This window comes from Pezoporus wallicus, unplaced genomic scaffold (assembly GCF_028554395.1).
Source record: "Pezoporus wallicus isolate ANWC-B61680 ecotype Strahan unplaced genomic scaffold, APGP_CSIRO_Pwel_v1 contig_7388, whole genome shotgun sequence".
NCBI lineage: Eukaryota > Metazoa > Chordata > Aves > Psittaciformes > Psittacidae > Pezoporus > Pezoporus wallicus.
This window is the reverse complement of record NW_026640420.1, coordinates 40761-56599: the sequence shown is the minus strand read 5'-3', so window position 1 is coordinate 56599 and position 15839 is coordinate 40761. Positions and strand designations below refer to the sequence as shown.

Below are 15839 nucleotides of genomic sequence, written 5' to 3'. Positions count from 1 at the left end.
TCAATTTATATATATAACTTAACGTATTCGATTACCACCGTTCTTGGCACTCTTACAGGCAACCGATTTCACACCAATCTCAAAATGTTATTATTGTTATTACATATCCCAGTCCCCTTTATGTCCATTTAAACCTTCTTGAGGGTGACTTTCAGATCTCCAGGTGGGCTCACAACTTCCCAAGACTGGTCCAAGTCTCTGATAGGTCCTTTTACACGGCTCGCATGAGTCCAACCCTTCTCTGCCGTCCGGATGGCGGTTTCTGTGGTGAGTAAAACAAGATAGGGTCCTTCCCAACGAGGGATTAGTGGGGATTCCTTCCAAGTTTTAATTAGTACCTTATCTCCTGGTTTTATAGAATGAATGTGCATATTTAACGGAGGTCGTTGAGATATCATACCTCGTTTACGTAACTCCTCTCTTCGTCTGGTTAGATGAATTAGGTATGGTCTCAACAATTATTGGATGTTCAACTGGCATTTCCATATTATAAGGCATACCATATAACATTTCAAAGGGAGAAACTCCCAAATCGGACCTGGGTTGTGTTCTGATGTTTAACAAAGCTAGTGGTAGACATTTAGCCCAGGAGAGTTTTGTTTCTATAATGATTTTAGTTAATTGTTTCTTGATTTCTCTGTTCATTCTTTCAACCTGTCCTGAGCTTTGGGGATGCCAAGAGGTGTGATACTCCCCTTTTATGCCCAGTTGATTCATTGTTTCCCTAATTACCTTTGAAGTAAAATGTGGGCCTTTGTCTGAGTCTATGGCTTCAACAATTCCGTATCTTGGAATTGTAAGTTCTAGAAGAATTTTTACCACAGTTCGTGTCATTGCCCGGGAGGTGGGAAATGCCTCTACAAAATGGGTTAGATGATCTACCATCACTAAGAGGTATTTGTATTCACCACTCTTAGGCATTTCAGTAAAATCAATCTGTATTCGTGACAAGGGTCTTACAGCTAATTCGTAACCTCCTGGAATTGTTTTTCGTTGATGTTGTTTGTTTACCCTTTGACAAGTTAAACAGGATCTTACTATTTCCTTTGCTATATCATATATTCCTATACACATATACTGCAAGGCAAATTGGTCGACAAGGGCTTGGGTTCCCCAATGTGTTTTTTTCATGTATTCTCACCATAATTTGGTGAGCTAAAGTCTTTGGGACAACTTGTCTCCCATCTTCTAATTTCCATTTTCCTTCTTGTTCTTCTAGACCCATTTTAGTCAATTTTTCTTTTTCTACTTGAGTAAATTTATGTGCATCGTTTATTTTTTTCAGACTCCATAGAGGTGTTTGGCATTATTTTCACAACCCCCAGAGCTGCCCGTTTTGCCTCCATGTCTGCTAAATTGTTTCCTCTTATCTCAAAGGTTGTTCCTTTTTGGTGTCCTTTTATATGGACTACCGCAATGATTTCAGGTTCTCTCAGGGCCTGGAGGATTTGAATTATTAGCTCTTCATGAATTAAGCCTTTTCCTTGAAAATTTATCAATCTTCTTTCCTCCCATATTTTCCAGAAGTATGTACTACACCATATGCATACTTGGAGTCTGTATATATCGTGCCCCGTCTATTCTTCAATAGTTTTAAGGCCTGTAATACTGCATATAGCTCACATGCCTGCACGGAACAACTGGGGTTCAGGGGTCCCGACTGCACAACACTAAAGGTTTTCCCGTCTATAATGGCATATCCTGACTTCCTTTTCCCTTCTATCACTCTTGAAGAACCATCTACGAAGAATTTTTCGCCTCCTATTAATTCTTCTTCCTCCAAATCTGGACGTATTTTTACTTGTTCCTCTATATTACGGATACAATCGTGATAATTCTTGAGCCGGTTCCCCATATAAAAATTGAGCGGGGTTTTGGAGGCTCGTACTTTCTAATTCCAATTTAGGAGAAGACACTAGAATTCCTTCATATTTGAGGAGCCTAGTATCAGTAATCCATTTGTCAGCCTTCTGCTGTAGTACTCCCCAAATGTTGTGGGGTGATAATACCTTTAATTCCCCCCTGAATGTGATTTTTCTGGCTTCTTCTGCCAGAAGCGCAGTGGCCACCACGGCTTGTAAGCAGGTTGGCCACCCTCTACTGACTGCATCTAACAATTTTGATAGATATCCTTGAGGTTTTTTTTCCGTCTGGCCCAATCCTGTGCCAAAACCCCATACCCGGTACCCTCATCTACATTTACAAACAAATAAAAAGGTCTTTTTAGATCAGCTAAACTTAGGACAGGTGCATTAACTAAATCCTCTTTCAGTTCCTTATATTCAGGGTAATTTCATGCTTCTGAATGTCTCCCCAACAAACGGCTGCCTTCCATTTGTTACTACCATCAGTGATATGTTCTAAGTTTATGTAAGAATGCACAAATCTAATAAGAGATGTCTACTGCCATAAAAGTATAATTAAAATAAATAAAGGGAATTCTTCCTTAAGAATAACCAACTCAAATACACCTTTCTTTGCTGCAAATTCATCTAGCTATAAGTGGAACACCACCACAGACAATGCCATTGTTTAGGTTTCAATAACTGAGACGCTCTTTACCTTCATTTTTTTTTTCCCTCTCTTCCCTAAATTTCTCTACTTTTCCCTAAGTGCTGAATTTTAGCTGAAAAATGCAATTGGCTGGATGTTGGTTCTTTGTACTGCCTGTAACCCCATTAGAAACCAGAAAACTGATCATCAAGTGTCAACTTGATAATCCAGAAAACAGCAAAGCCTGTTCATCACCCTCTTTGCCCTGAGTTCACCCAAGGCACATTTTTGATGAGTCAACTATCTTAGAGGTTTTAACATATTATGTTTATCACATCCTGCAAATTTCCTGCATCTTTTCATTGCAATGTGTTAAATCATAAAAATACTTTTCTCCTCTAGTTGGAGAATGGGCTTTCCCTTAATGACGAAACTGAAACTCACTTGTGGGAAATGTACATAACCTAATGGACAGCTTTAATTACATTAGAATAATAAACATATGAACAACTTAGCTCAGGAACACCATCAGAATAAGTCTGAGTCCTCTAAGCCTTCAATTATTCTTTTATACTTTTTTTATACAAGGAATTTCATGGCCTATTAGCAGTAGAACAGATGACTTTATGGCCATTTCAGATAAAAACTGTGAAAGGAAATAAATTTGTTTGAACTCAGGAAACCGTAATACTGAATTTGGCACAGGTGAAGGGGAATTTTAAATGGCTTATTCCACTATGATATAGGAAGTGAAAAATAAAGGGCTAAATTAATAGTTGCTTTAAGTAGATGTCACTGATTCTTTCCTATTAATAATGCCTCTTTTACTCAGCATCTCTTCTCCCTGCTACAAACAGGTCATATATTTGCAGTTCTTTTAGAAATTAGATGACTAGAAACTGAATCCCCTTCATGAGATTCATTCCTGTTTCATTGCTGCTTTTGCTTATGACCTTGGACATGGGATTGTGTTTTTTTTTTTTTCTGTCAAATAGCAGAGTCACTGTGATACTGTAATGAATCAGGTCAGCAAAACAGCTGTGACTGCATTAATAGTCACATTAAGGTATTTATGGAAGCAAAAAAAAGACACAGTAAAACCATGCATTTATTTTCCAACTAGGGCTCAATTAATTGATGGCATTCTTCTAATACAGTTATTTATGATATGCAGTATAATTCAAATTTAGCATAGCTGCAATCTCAAGAAGCAATTAGGAAAGTTTGCAGTGGGGGTAAATGTGATTCTTGACAAAAAGGAGGTATTTTTTATTTTCTGTTTTAAATAAGCCTGGTCTAAGTCGAAAGACTCCAACAGACTGTTGTGGGCTCTCATACCTCTTGCCCTTATTATCTAACTTATGCTTCTATTCCTCCTGTTTTTCTTGCTTTTTCCTTTGCCTGACAAACTTGCCCCTTTCTCACTGTTACATTATTTTCCTGCTGTTTCTTTTCCTTCTACAAACAAAACCAATGATACATATCTTCTTCTGGATTAGAGCATGCCCTTATACCAAACATGTAGCTCTCAAACAACTGAGTGGATTAAAAGATAACAAGCTATTCCCATGAACATTCACCTACCCATGTTGTTTGCTTTCCTCTCCATCATCTTTCCCACAAGGACATTTAAAAAAAAATTTGCTGCAGTTTTCATTACATTTCAGATCAGAAGGGATCATCAGATTGTCTGCTGCAACAGCCACCTTGCAAATTTAAACTGAATTAAGCATTACTGTCACTAGAATAAGACACATCAAACTGTCCCAAGCTTCTTCAATGGTACAACATGGATCACAGAGCCTGTGAGGATTATCTTCAGATGATCCCAGTAGGAAAATCTGATCTACTGCTTTCTGCTAAATTTATCTGAAAGGCTGCTTACTCCAAAACCATGCACAATCAAATTTTAAACATGTGATCAGACAGGAACTAAGACTTTCTGATCAGTAGAAGACAACAGCCCCTTTTAGTTAACATTACTCTTCAGTTTAGAGTTATCTTTGGATTGGGAGGAAAAAGTCTTCCTAATGCTACAGGAGATCAACAGAAACCTTTGAATAATAAGATCATGCAAAAGGGTAGCGATCAGCATAAGATACAACACTGTTGTGAGCATTTGCATCTGTGTGTATAGTTTAATCCTGCAAGAGTCTGCTTGGACAGAAGAGCATACAAGCAGGTACTGAATACACCAAAACTGAAATGCTGGCAGCTGTGTGCCAATGAAAACAGAGGTAAGGAACTTTACAGTCCATTTACAGCCATAAATTTTGTTCACAGTAAATCATTAGCAATATCCTTTCCAAGTGTCACTGCTCACCCAGTTGCTTCAATGTTCTTAAGATCTTTTCTAATCAAACTGCCAATCATCTAACTTTTCCAATTTTTTCCTAATGTCGATCCATGAACTAGCTACAAATTGGGCCTTAATTAATGCTTGCCCAACCGGCGTGTCGGGGTCTACTCTTGAATATAGCTGGAAACTCTTTTGCAAACGCTCCAGCCGTTCTGTAGGAGTTTCATCCTTTTTCTGATGTTCGCTAAAAGGCTTATTGATATTCTGGCCTCTGGGGACCAAGTCTCTTATACCTTGGATTATTATAGTCCTCAGAACTTGCATATGACCCCTGTGTATTTCATTTTGGTTATTCCAATTAGGTCTCTGTAGAGGCCATTTTATATCAGCTGCAGGACCCTGTTGGTGTTGTTGGTCCCATATTCTCATACTGGCTCTCCTGATCATATCCCTCTCCTCAGCTGTGAACAAAATCCCCAGTATCGCCTGCAACTCCTCCCAGGTATATATATTAGGCCCTAGGAATTGATCCACTCTCTCTGCAACCCCCAAGGGATCTTCCAGCAAAGTCCCCATTTCTTTCTTAAATTCCCTAGCATCTGCTGAATTCAAGGGTATTGAAACATATCCCATTTCTGGGTGTGCCCCTCCCATTGATATTTCCCTTAAAGGGTACAGCGGGGCTTCAGTTTGTTTCTTGCTTTTACTTTGTGTGACCGGTCCCTCGGTCTCAAAAGTATTGGGGGGTGCCTCCGGGTCCTCACACGGAGCACTTGGAACGTTAGAGGGAGTCGTCCCGTCAGAATTTCTCCATCCAAGTCACGGCACCAATTTGTTATCAATATTGTAGCCAATTTTGGTTTAAAGTATAAATTTTATTAAACTAAGTAAGCGATAGCAGATAAAACAGCGCTGGGTGCGCCGGGGAGTCCTCCGCTCCGCCCAAGACGCACACACGTGGTCCCTGGGAGGTGGTCCTTTATCTTTTTCGGTTCAAGGCCCCAGCCAATCCTGTCGCCCCTCCTCACTTGGATGTTGACATGACTCTTCCCCATTGGTTCCCTTTGTTGCAGGGGTCTCATTACCGAGAAGTTTCGGGAAGTTTCGAGAAGCTCCCAGAGGCTTCGAGAAGCGTCCACTGCCAGCCTCCTCACCGTTGCAGCCCCCTCCCCTCAAGTTGCAACAAGACACCACTTTGAGCCACCCAGCCCCCCTTTTCTCTCTCACAATCCTGTGCAAGTTGTATTGACAACTGACCTCCCCCCATTACTTACAGAGTACAACAGTTACAGAGTCAAAAAGGAGTATTGTTTCACATAACGACAGCCACAGAGAGCCTCCCTCCCCCCAAACTTCTTGATGAACAAACCCCACACATTACAGGCATCATGTGCCGGGAGAGATAAGTCTGCCAGCCCCACTGTGCGCAGGGCCCTGTAGGCCGAGGTCTCTGCAGGTACCCCGAGGAGGTTCCCCGTGGCCGTGGTTCCTTCAGCTTCTTCTCTCTTGGCAGCAACTGCGTGGAGGAGAAAGCGCCAGACAAGGAGGACGGGGGTACGGAGTGTGCCGTGCAAGCCTGCAAGACGAAACCTGATGTGGCCATGATGAGTGCAGGCCTGGTGTGGCCCAGCCACCCATCTTGGTGCCCGCATGCTGGCGCCTGCCCTGCCACCGGGCTTGGCCTCCAGGCCCTCATCTCCTTTTGTTGGGTGTCTGGGGGCCATGTGGTGGTCCGGGTGTGAGGTGGTTCAGGGTCTGATGTAGGGCTGTAACTCTGAGAGACTGGGCACATGGTGCAGTGACTAATGGCCACTTGTCCTGTGGCTTGTGTTCCTGGAACTATATATTGCTTTTTGTGGTTCTTGCAGGATCCTGATGAAGTTGCCAATATGGAGCTGACTAGAAAGAAAAGCAGTGTGAAAAACAGGTAACTAATTTGGCATTAGATCATCTATAATCTTGCTTAACCCTGTGAAAAGGAGCTTACTCCTCTAATCGAGATAACAGTGTTTTATTGAGGGACAAAGTCAATAAAGCAAAAGCAACAGCGCTGGGCGTGTGACCGTAGCCAGAGGCGCAATGATTAGCATTTGTTACACATTTATATGCTTTCACTATTGCATTAGCCATATACATATTCATAATTCCTGTGTATAGGCGGGGAATATTATAACTAGCTCCAGGAACTTATAAATCTCCTCCTCTTGGCGTCTGCACACTGCTCTGTGGTGATTGTGGGCAGGGTTCTTGAGGATGAAGTAAGCAGTCTTCCTCATGTGGGCAGGGGTCTTCAAGATGAAGTAAGCAGTCTTCTTCATGTTGTACTTTTCACCTTTGGCACAGTTGGATGCCCCAGTAATCACAAAACTAGCTGAAACCAGCCATATCTGTAATTTTTCTGATAGCTGGCAAAGATTTAGAACAGTGTGACCTTCGCACAAAATTTATTGCAAGCAAAACAGAACGGGCAGACAAGGAGTATCCCAAGCTAGCAGATGTTTGGGAGGCTCTGTCTCTAAACTAACTGATAAGTAGAAGGATGGTGTAAAGTAATTCACTCATGTTTAGTGGGGTCACTAAATCCTGTTATCTCACCAGGACTTACAACACAAACATTCTTTATCTTCAACCTAAGTTAAGCTAAAAGTACTTTAACCCTATGTTTTCCAGGCACTAGCTTTCCTCATATCAAGGCCCCCCCCCCCCTTTTCTTTTACCTTTACAAATTCTTTTGCTATGTGACTCCATTTCGCTCAAGAGTTATGGCCATTTTCAACTTGTTGTCTAATCTTGTGTCTTTAGCGAGCTTTGCAAACTCATAGTTATATCCACATAGCAACACCTATGATATGTGAAAGCCAATACATTTATGTGTTTATCACAACCCTATTGTTATTTTGCAGTGCTTCATTCTTATTGCTAATATGGTAGGACAGTTACTCATGCTGTATAGCAATGGGCGGGGGGGGGGGGGACACACTATTAACCCTGGCTGATGAAGTGTGCAAACCACTTCAGTCCATACCATTTGCTTTGGAGTCTTTGCAAGAGATGAGGACTGTTGGTTTAAAGCATTATGTTAATACTTCAGTATAATCAGCTGTCCTGGGATTGCAAGGGTGCACCTTGCAAAAGTCTTCATGTGCCTTTAGGCTGACATGGAGGGATTCTGTGCTGACCTCTGGAGAGTTGTGGGAGTATAGTCAGTGCTTATGTGCTGTACCTTGCAGGCCAAAGCATGAGACCTTTAAGCAGATGAACAGAATCATATCTTGAGGTGTTTCTCTTCACAGACAAGTTTTATGTACCACCTGGGAAAGAAAGGATACCCAGGATACCTTCCACTGTCAGCTCCATTCACATTGACAAGGGTTATTATCAGACTGACAGAAAGTAAGAGTTTCCTGATTATAACTTTAGAGGTTTTAGTAGATGCTTAATGGGGTAGTAAAATGGGCTTCATTTCCCCGTAGAGCAAAGGGATAATTTCTGTCAAGTCACCTGTAGAAATCAGGCCTGCAGTAGAGGTTGGTAGTGACTGTCACCAGTTTTCTCCATAAGACATCTAGAATGATCTGAGTTAGTAAAAACTAGCTTTAGTAGTGTCCTCTAGTTCCCTTGGTGCCCTTTTTATGTTCCTCATAACTGAGGTGGTATTGGTATCTATATTGGATGCTGTGTTGGTTGAAAGCATGTTGCTTTTCTCCATCTAGATGCCCAGTCTAAGTAAACCAGAATAGCCTGGCTTCTGAAATAAGTTTATCCCACTCCTTTTTTTTTTTTTTTCCTCCTGCATGTACACACCTGTTCATTCAGTCACTGGCACTAGGACTTATACCTGTTAATGCACATGCAGGGTGATACTTAAGCTGCAAAAGTCATGTTCAGGGAGCACAGACCATGCTCATTTGGTACACAGTTATTCATAATGTGGCACATCTAACCAGAAGTGGCAGATGGAAGTTCTAATGCTAAAGTGCTACCATAACAGATGGGCATCATTGTTTGGAATGTCTTCCACTTGTTGCAAGTGCATATACTAGTTATCAGTCAACATATTAATCAGGGCTCAAATGGAGAGCATTTGAGGGGATCTCTTTTTCCCTTCTGTCTTTCTCTTGTGTGCTATATGAAACTAATTTCTCACTTCTGACAAGGAAGAGCTGCCTGTCCTTCACCACTGCTTTCTCCTTCACCAAAAAATTCATTCTGTTTGATCTGAGCAAGGGTTTCCTGTGCATGTTTATTGCCTAATAATAATGTGTTGTTTAAAAAATCTTCAACAGGAACTCAGTTTTAACTTCTTTCATAAAGACAGTGGAAGGAAACTTGAAATGTTTTCTGTTCATTGACCTTCAACTTTGAAAGTAGATAGGCTTTAATTTTTGTGTACCTGTTTGTGTTCCTGGCCTGGTAGCCATTCAGTATGACTTTGGGAATGATATATAAATTAAAATTTAGATAATATGGGCAGTAGGCATCCAAAATATTTACTTAGAAGTTTTTCAAGTTAAGCTTAGAATGCTGGTGGGATTTGTCCCTTTGATTCTGTAAACAATAAATAAAATGGGTACCTGTGTATCCATCCCTACACAGAGAAGGGGTTTTTGTGGTGATAAAGTAGGCAGATTGTTACAGATGTGCAGCAGCTCTTGCCATGGGCCTCTAATAAGAACAAGTTTATGGTTCCAGCAGCGGTATAGCAGGCTTGTATGATAGCCAGTGAGACAGTTATTCTGTTGAGGCACAGCAATTCTAAAATTCAAGTAGCTATAAATCCACTGCAGCCTATGCCACATGACTTCTATATTAAATAAGTTGTTTACTGACACTAGTTTATACGCAAGGCAAAATATCATAGTCACATCTCACTTTATGGCATCTTCATAGTCAATTCATTAGTTTGTTTCTGTTGAACATAAGGTCTGAGTTCTTAATTAGGATGCAGTTACCCTTTATATGATGCAAGGGTGGCTGTATCATCAGGTTTGTGACAGCAGAATATTGCATAAATTCTGTGTTTGGTTTTAGAGGACACTAAAACCACTGATGTAATGCACTGCACTGCTGTAATTCTGCTAGCAATTCTCATACTAATTCTGGCTGCTTTCTGTGGATGGATACATTTCCAAGGCTCCATGTAAAACAAAATTCATCTTAACTAGAGTGGAGTCATCCATGCAATTATGATACAAATTATATGGCCAACTTCATCTAGAGTGGAGAATTAAATACAGGAGTTAGTTTCTGTATATGAAGCTAACTAATACTTTCAGGTGAAAAGAAGATGGATTAAACTCTCAGGGAATAGGTTTGACTTCTCATGAGACACTTTTCCAGAATCTGGTCTTACTGTTGTCAGAATGTTCCACCTAACAGGTTTGAAAATATCCTCCAAAAGGTTTCTTTAACTAGTCTAGGTTATCTTTGGAAGATCCAATTTAAAAATAAAAAAAATTTCCCTCAGAAAACAGCTTACAAGTCTTCAGACAAGCAGATGAAGAATGTAAACTATCCAGGTTGACTTGGACCTAATCTGGAGTAGGACAATATTCAGACACTTTAGGAAATTAAAAGTAGTAGAAGCTCCAATGCTATCCAGAAAGAATGGGAGCAACTTAATGCGTGTTGCTCTTCTCTTTCCTATTAATACTGGAATCCCCTTCTGATGGAAGGGGGAGGGGGGGTGACCCCCCAAAAACCCCACACCAAACCCTATACTTCAAACTGATGCATCCTGTGAGTGAAAAATGGCTAAGAGTTATAGGTCTTTCTGATGGGCAAACTAAGGCTGAAGTCTAGTAGCCTGATATTGATGTCTTTGTTACAAGCTGCTGCTTTTTAGGGTGAGACAAACAGGCCTGTCCCCCTCCTGTTCCTTTCCCTTCAATTTCCATGCTGGAAATCCTCTGACCTCGCTGTTTCAATGGAGTTGAAGGCAACCTTTTCCTCTGCTTTCCTGCTGCCCTCCTTGCCCTGACTCTGGAAGCTTGTTCTGGGGGCTCCCAGCTCATGCTGAGATGCATGGGTGTCTCAGCAGCTTGTATTCTTAAGTGTGGCTGCTTCACTGAAGCCTCTGCCTGGTCTGTAACCAATAACCTCAATTGTCACTACCTGCTCCATTTTGTGTCTTGCTTATATGATCAAAGGATGTCCAAAAGATCTGTTAAAATGAATGTTTGATGTATCAGTGCATGACAATATGCCGCATAAAACTGTGGCATAGTGTAAAATCTTGTGTTTCATTTAACAGCCATCCTGGAACAGTGTTCTCAGAAATGCCCATATATTGATTCCTGCTCTGGATAAAGATGATGATCCAGTTGGTGTTGATTACTCTCACTTTATATATCTAAGTGTTGTTCCAACTAGAGCTTCACTATTACCAGTTCTAGGGTAAGTGCTGTTTTGCTGCTGCTTGTCTATTTTTCTTTTTTTATTATTTGAGACTAAACATATTGATCTGTCTTAGCTGGGCAAACAGAGATGACATATGAAAAAACATGATAAACAAAGAGGAGACATGTGAGGGATACACTTTATATGCAAAGGCACCTTATCCTGCAACCTAAAATGAAAACAACTCTTCTAGACTGGCTAATGGAGGTAAGCTTTTCCATGCTTGTAAGTATTTCAAGAGTGCTTTTGTTGAAGTGTACTAATAGCTGTCATGAGTACACTTAAAGATCTTTGCATAACCCATTTAACACTAGACACTCATCTTCATCTTAAAGTTTGTCAGTGAATGGCACCAAACTTTAAAAAAGAATGTATAACAGATTGAGTTGTTAGTGTACAAACTGACAATATTTGCTGTTACTCATTGATAGTGAATAACAATAAATTTGTCCCTAAAGTGATGTAAGCTTTTTAAGGTCACACTGCAGATAAAAGCTGCAGAAGTGATTATGATAGTCCTTGTAAGATGGAAGGTATGTGGTGGTTTGGAGATCAGGTGCATCATACAACCTCTCTGTCTGTTATTGGCCATGTAGAATGTACTACAAGTCTTCTGTCTCTATGTGAGTGTCTTTTGCTGTTCAGATGAATTGGAAGCATAGTCTCTGTTCTTAATTCTGAAGTATTTGTGAGAATTTTCTCTTTTGATGTGTTGGAATGATGCAGCTTTGCAAAAATGAGGAACTGATGTTTTGACATTGCTAGAATATGTGCTTGCATTTCCTAAAGGGATTTTCACTCCTTTTGTGATTTTTGTGTGTGTGTTTGTATGTGTTTGTTTGTTTTTGTCTTGGGGGGGAGTTACTGCAGTGTCAGTCATCCTGTGTCAAAGAAAACTGTTTAGGCCATGCTCCTAGTTAACATATTCCTCCACAATAGCAGTGAATCAGAAAGCCAATATGAATTTTATGTCTAGCTCTTGGTTTTGTTAGTATTTTTAATGCATCTGTAGCATCTGGTTTTGACTCTTAACACTGTTTTTGGCCTTTGTAATCCCTGTCTCTCCAGGTTTGTGAAGTCTACAAGCTTCATAGAGAAACTTTTTATTTAGCACAAGATTTATTTGATTGGTTTATGGTAACACAACAGAATATTTTAAAAACACTATTGCAGCTTATTGGTATCTCCTCTTTATTTATAACACCAAAGCTCGAGGTAAGCATCTCCAGCTTTACCTAAGCATAAAAATGTGAATGGACAGACAGCACACTTGTATGCTAGATGGGTTTTGGCAGGCTTTATGGAGCTTGTTGCTATGATGTTTCCACTGGGAGACTTTTTTTTTTGGTTGTAATTCTTCTATTAAGTGTCTAAAATTAAGACTAGCTATCATCACGGTATATCTTTAATTTTAAAAGGATAGTCTTTTCAATGTTAAAACAAATCTGAATTTTTTTAGTTGCAATTGCTAAATGAGTTTTTTGGCTGGCTGTATATACGGAGACCAGCTGCTGGAATTCTGTTGTCAATGGAGTGCCTACTGGATGAGAGTCTGAGCTATTCTTATTTACTAGAACAAATTGAACTGTTAAAACACAGCACTTTTTAAGTACTTACTGTTTGTCTTTTAAGAGAGCTATTACTCTTCAATCTGTTCTTCTCAGGCAAGGGGTAAGTGGACTTTTCTTCAGGACATAAAAACTTTATGTCAATTATGATGCCATCTCAGTGATACTGTAGTCAAACATAATGCATGTTGTACTGATCCATTGAAAGTGAAAGGTGAAAGCTATGAGCAGGAAGGTTGAACAAGAAATTCATGGTTATTAAAGGCAGAGAACACCATGAGTGTGTGTATATCTTTCAGGAAATTTATCTACCGAAGTTGCACCAGTTTGGCTATGTTACAGATGGGGCTTGTACAGAAGATGAAATCCTCGGTATGGAATTGATCATTATGAAGGTAATATTTCAAAGTGGAATTATTTCTGCTTTAATTTTTAAAAATATATAGCGTAATCAGACTAAAAGCAGAGAGCCTCAGTTCATCTTATGTGCTGCTAAGAGGCACAATTTCTCTTTCTAATTAGAAAATTGTTCTCTAGGTAACAAGTGATTTAAAGCATCCACCAGTATGTGCGTATTAACAAAACTAGCTGTTCCCCACCCTATCAGCAGGAAGAGGTACAGGAGAGGATTAGATTTGTGTGTTTCAAAGATGCCTTGACCAACTGGAATTAGAGCTTCTGATTTGGAGTAAACAAAATTGCATGGTTTAAGTTAAGACCTTTATTAATAATGAAGTCTTGTGCATGTTCACTCTTTCAGGCTCTTAATTGGAACTTAAATCCAGTGACAGTTGTATCACGGCTGAACATTTACATGCAAGTTGCATATTTAAATGAGCTTTATGAGGTATTGCTACCACAATATCCACAGCAAATATTTGTACAAATAGCAGAGGTAAGATTGACTTCTTCCTTCAAATGCTATTTCACCTGGAAAGAAAGTGTTCTTGTGATAGACTTATTAACCATATGTTGTCTTGTAGTTCTTGGATCTCTGTTTGCTGGATGTTGGCTGCTTGGAATATACATATGGAGTACTTGCAGATTCTGTTTTGTTTCTATTCTCCTCATCTGAGTTGATGCAGAAAGTTTCAGGTATTGACATCTATAAGTTAAGTCTAATGTGTTTACAAATGTTAAGTCTTCAGTTGGGCAGATAAGCATATGCATTTGTCTTCCAGGTTATGAATGGTGTGAGATAGAGGAATGTGTGAAATGGATGGTTCCATTTGCGATGGCTATAAGGGAAGTAGGAAGCTCCAAACTCAAACACTTCAGGTGTATAGCTCCTGAAGACTTGGACACTATACAGATGCACATAAACAGCTTGGATTTGCTGGTATGCATGTGCATAATGACAAAATCTGTCTGTGAAAACTTTGTCTTGTTTCTTGTTTGGTTAGAACATACAGTAAACTGAAGTGAAGCATTACCAGATGAAGACTGAGTGTATTCAGATGATAAAAGGCACACAGTTGTACTCCAGTTACAAAATCCTTGGGACAGAGACTTGTCTTGGGACTGACTTGTTTAGTATTTAGTGTAAAAAGGTGATTATGACTTAACTCTCTCATCTTAAACAGCATATAATTACCCTGGAAATCAGAAGCTTATTTCTACCCTCTGGAATACTTCAAATACTGTATGTTATACCTTTCTTTATAGAAAATACAGGTTATGCAACCTTGTCTGAAAAAAAGAAAATAAAGACTGATCACTTGAGACTGATCTCGTGGGACACTTATGTGGCAGTGGTGGTTAAGAAGAAGCTGAGCAAGAGTGGGTTTTAGCATGAGAAACTTGCAGAGGATCAAAATCTTGTCCAGCAAATTGTAGTTAATCTAAGTTATCCTTAACTTTTATTTAATAACTTCTAAATAATCTAAAAGTTCTTACTGTACAGTTTCTTCTGAATTTTGCTTTCTTGTAGATACCAGCAGTACTGCTGACCATCAGATTCCAAAAGTTAATGCTGAATACAAACTTGGAGTTTGTATTCACTAACTATTGTGTACTACATGAGTTATTGGTTGCTAATAGGGGGGTTAGATACAGAGGTGAATATCCATAATGGCAATCTATCAAATTTATGAAACTGAATTAAATTGCTCTGTTGCACAGATATACCGAAGGAAAGATTTTTTTTTTTTTTTTCCCTTTTCCTGTGCGTTCAGGACAAAGCTCAAGCAAAAAAAAAGCCCTATTGGCTGAGCAAAATAAGACTTCACCTTTCCCCACTAGTGTCCTTACATCACCACTAAGTAGTAAGAAACAGTCTTCTGGACTGAAACCAATATGACTTTAGAAACTGTTGACAATGTTGCTGAAGTGCCTGTTCTGCTGGTTCTAACTCCTTATCCATTACAGAAATTCTGCCAATGAAGTTCATAAGCTTTTACGGAATCTGGAAAGGAAACCTTTTTTCATGACAGAAGAAAATTTCTATTTGAAATACTTTTATTGAATATTAAAGTATTTTAAAGAAATGGATCAAGTACACCAGCCACTTAAAAGAACACTGAAGAGTGCTCCAAATGCTGCTGCAGAACATGATGCTTAATGTGACCAACTGTTTAGGAAAAGGACTTGAAGTTTAGATTAGTTACTGTGCCTGTTTGTCCTTTGGATAATCTGTAGTCACTGTCCCCTGTTGACAAGCAGGCAAAAAGTGCTGTGGAATACAACATTTCAAAGCCTCTTTTTCAAATGGTTGGCTTATAAATTGATGCCTTTTTTTAAACTCTTCATTGTAAATGCTGCTATGTCTGTGTGTCCATTTTCAATAAAAATGCTGAAACAACTGGTTTTATGTATATTCCTATTTTACTTTTAATTATGGTCAGTTAAGGTTTCTCAGGTTGTGACTGCTAGTAGTGTGGAAGTTGGGGTATGAATAATGTAATAACTTTCTCTTAATTTACCAGTACTGCTTATCAATTAAAACTTCATTTTTGGATACTAGGATAAAATGGTCATGTTGAGCTACTTGCATTTCCCTTAGCCAGATGCAGGTGGCTAGGGAGGGGATAATAAATGCGACAAATATCTGGGGCATTCTTCCATAGCACACTTACTAATAA

The 15839-nt window shown here is 39.5% G+C and overlaps 1 pseudogene; it reads left to right on the top strand.

Annotated features, from left to right (window-relative positions):
- Positions 1–252: 252 nt before the first annotated feature.
- Positions 253–15058, top strand: LOC130604414 (G1/S-specific cyclin-E1-like; annotated as a pseudogene).
- Positions 15059–15839: the final 781 nt, after the last annotated feature.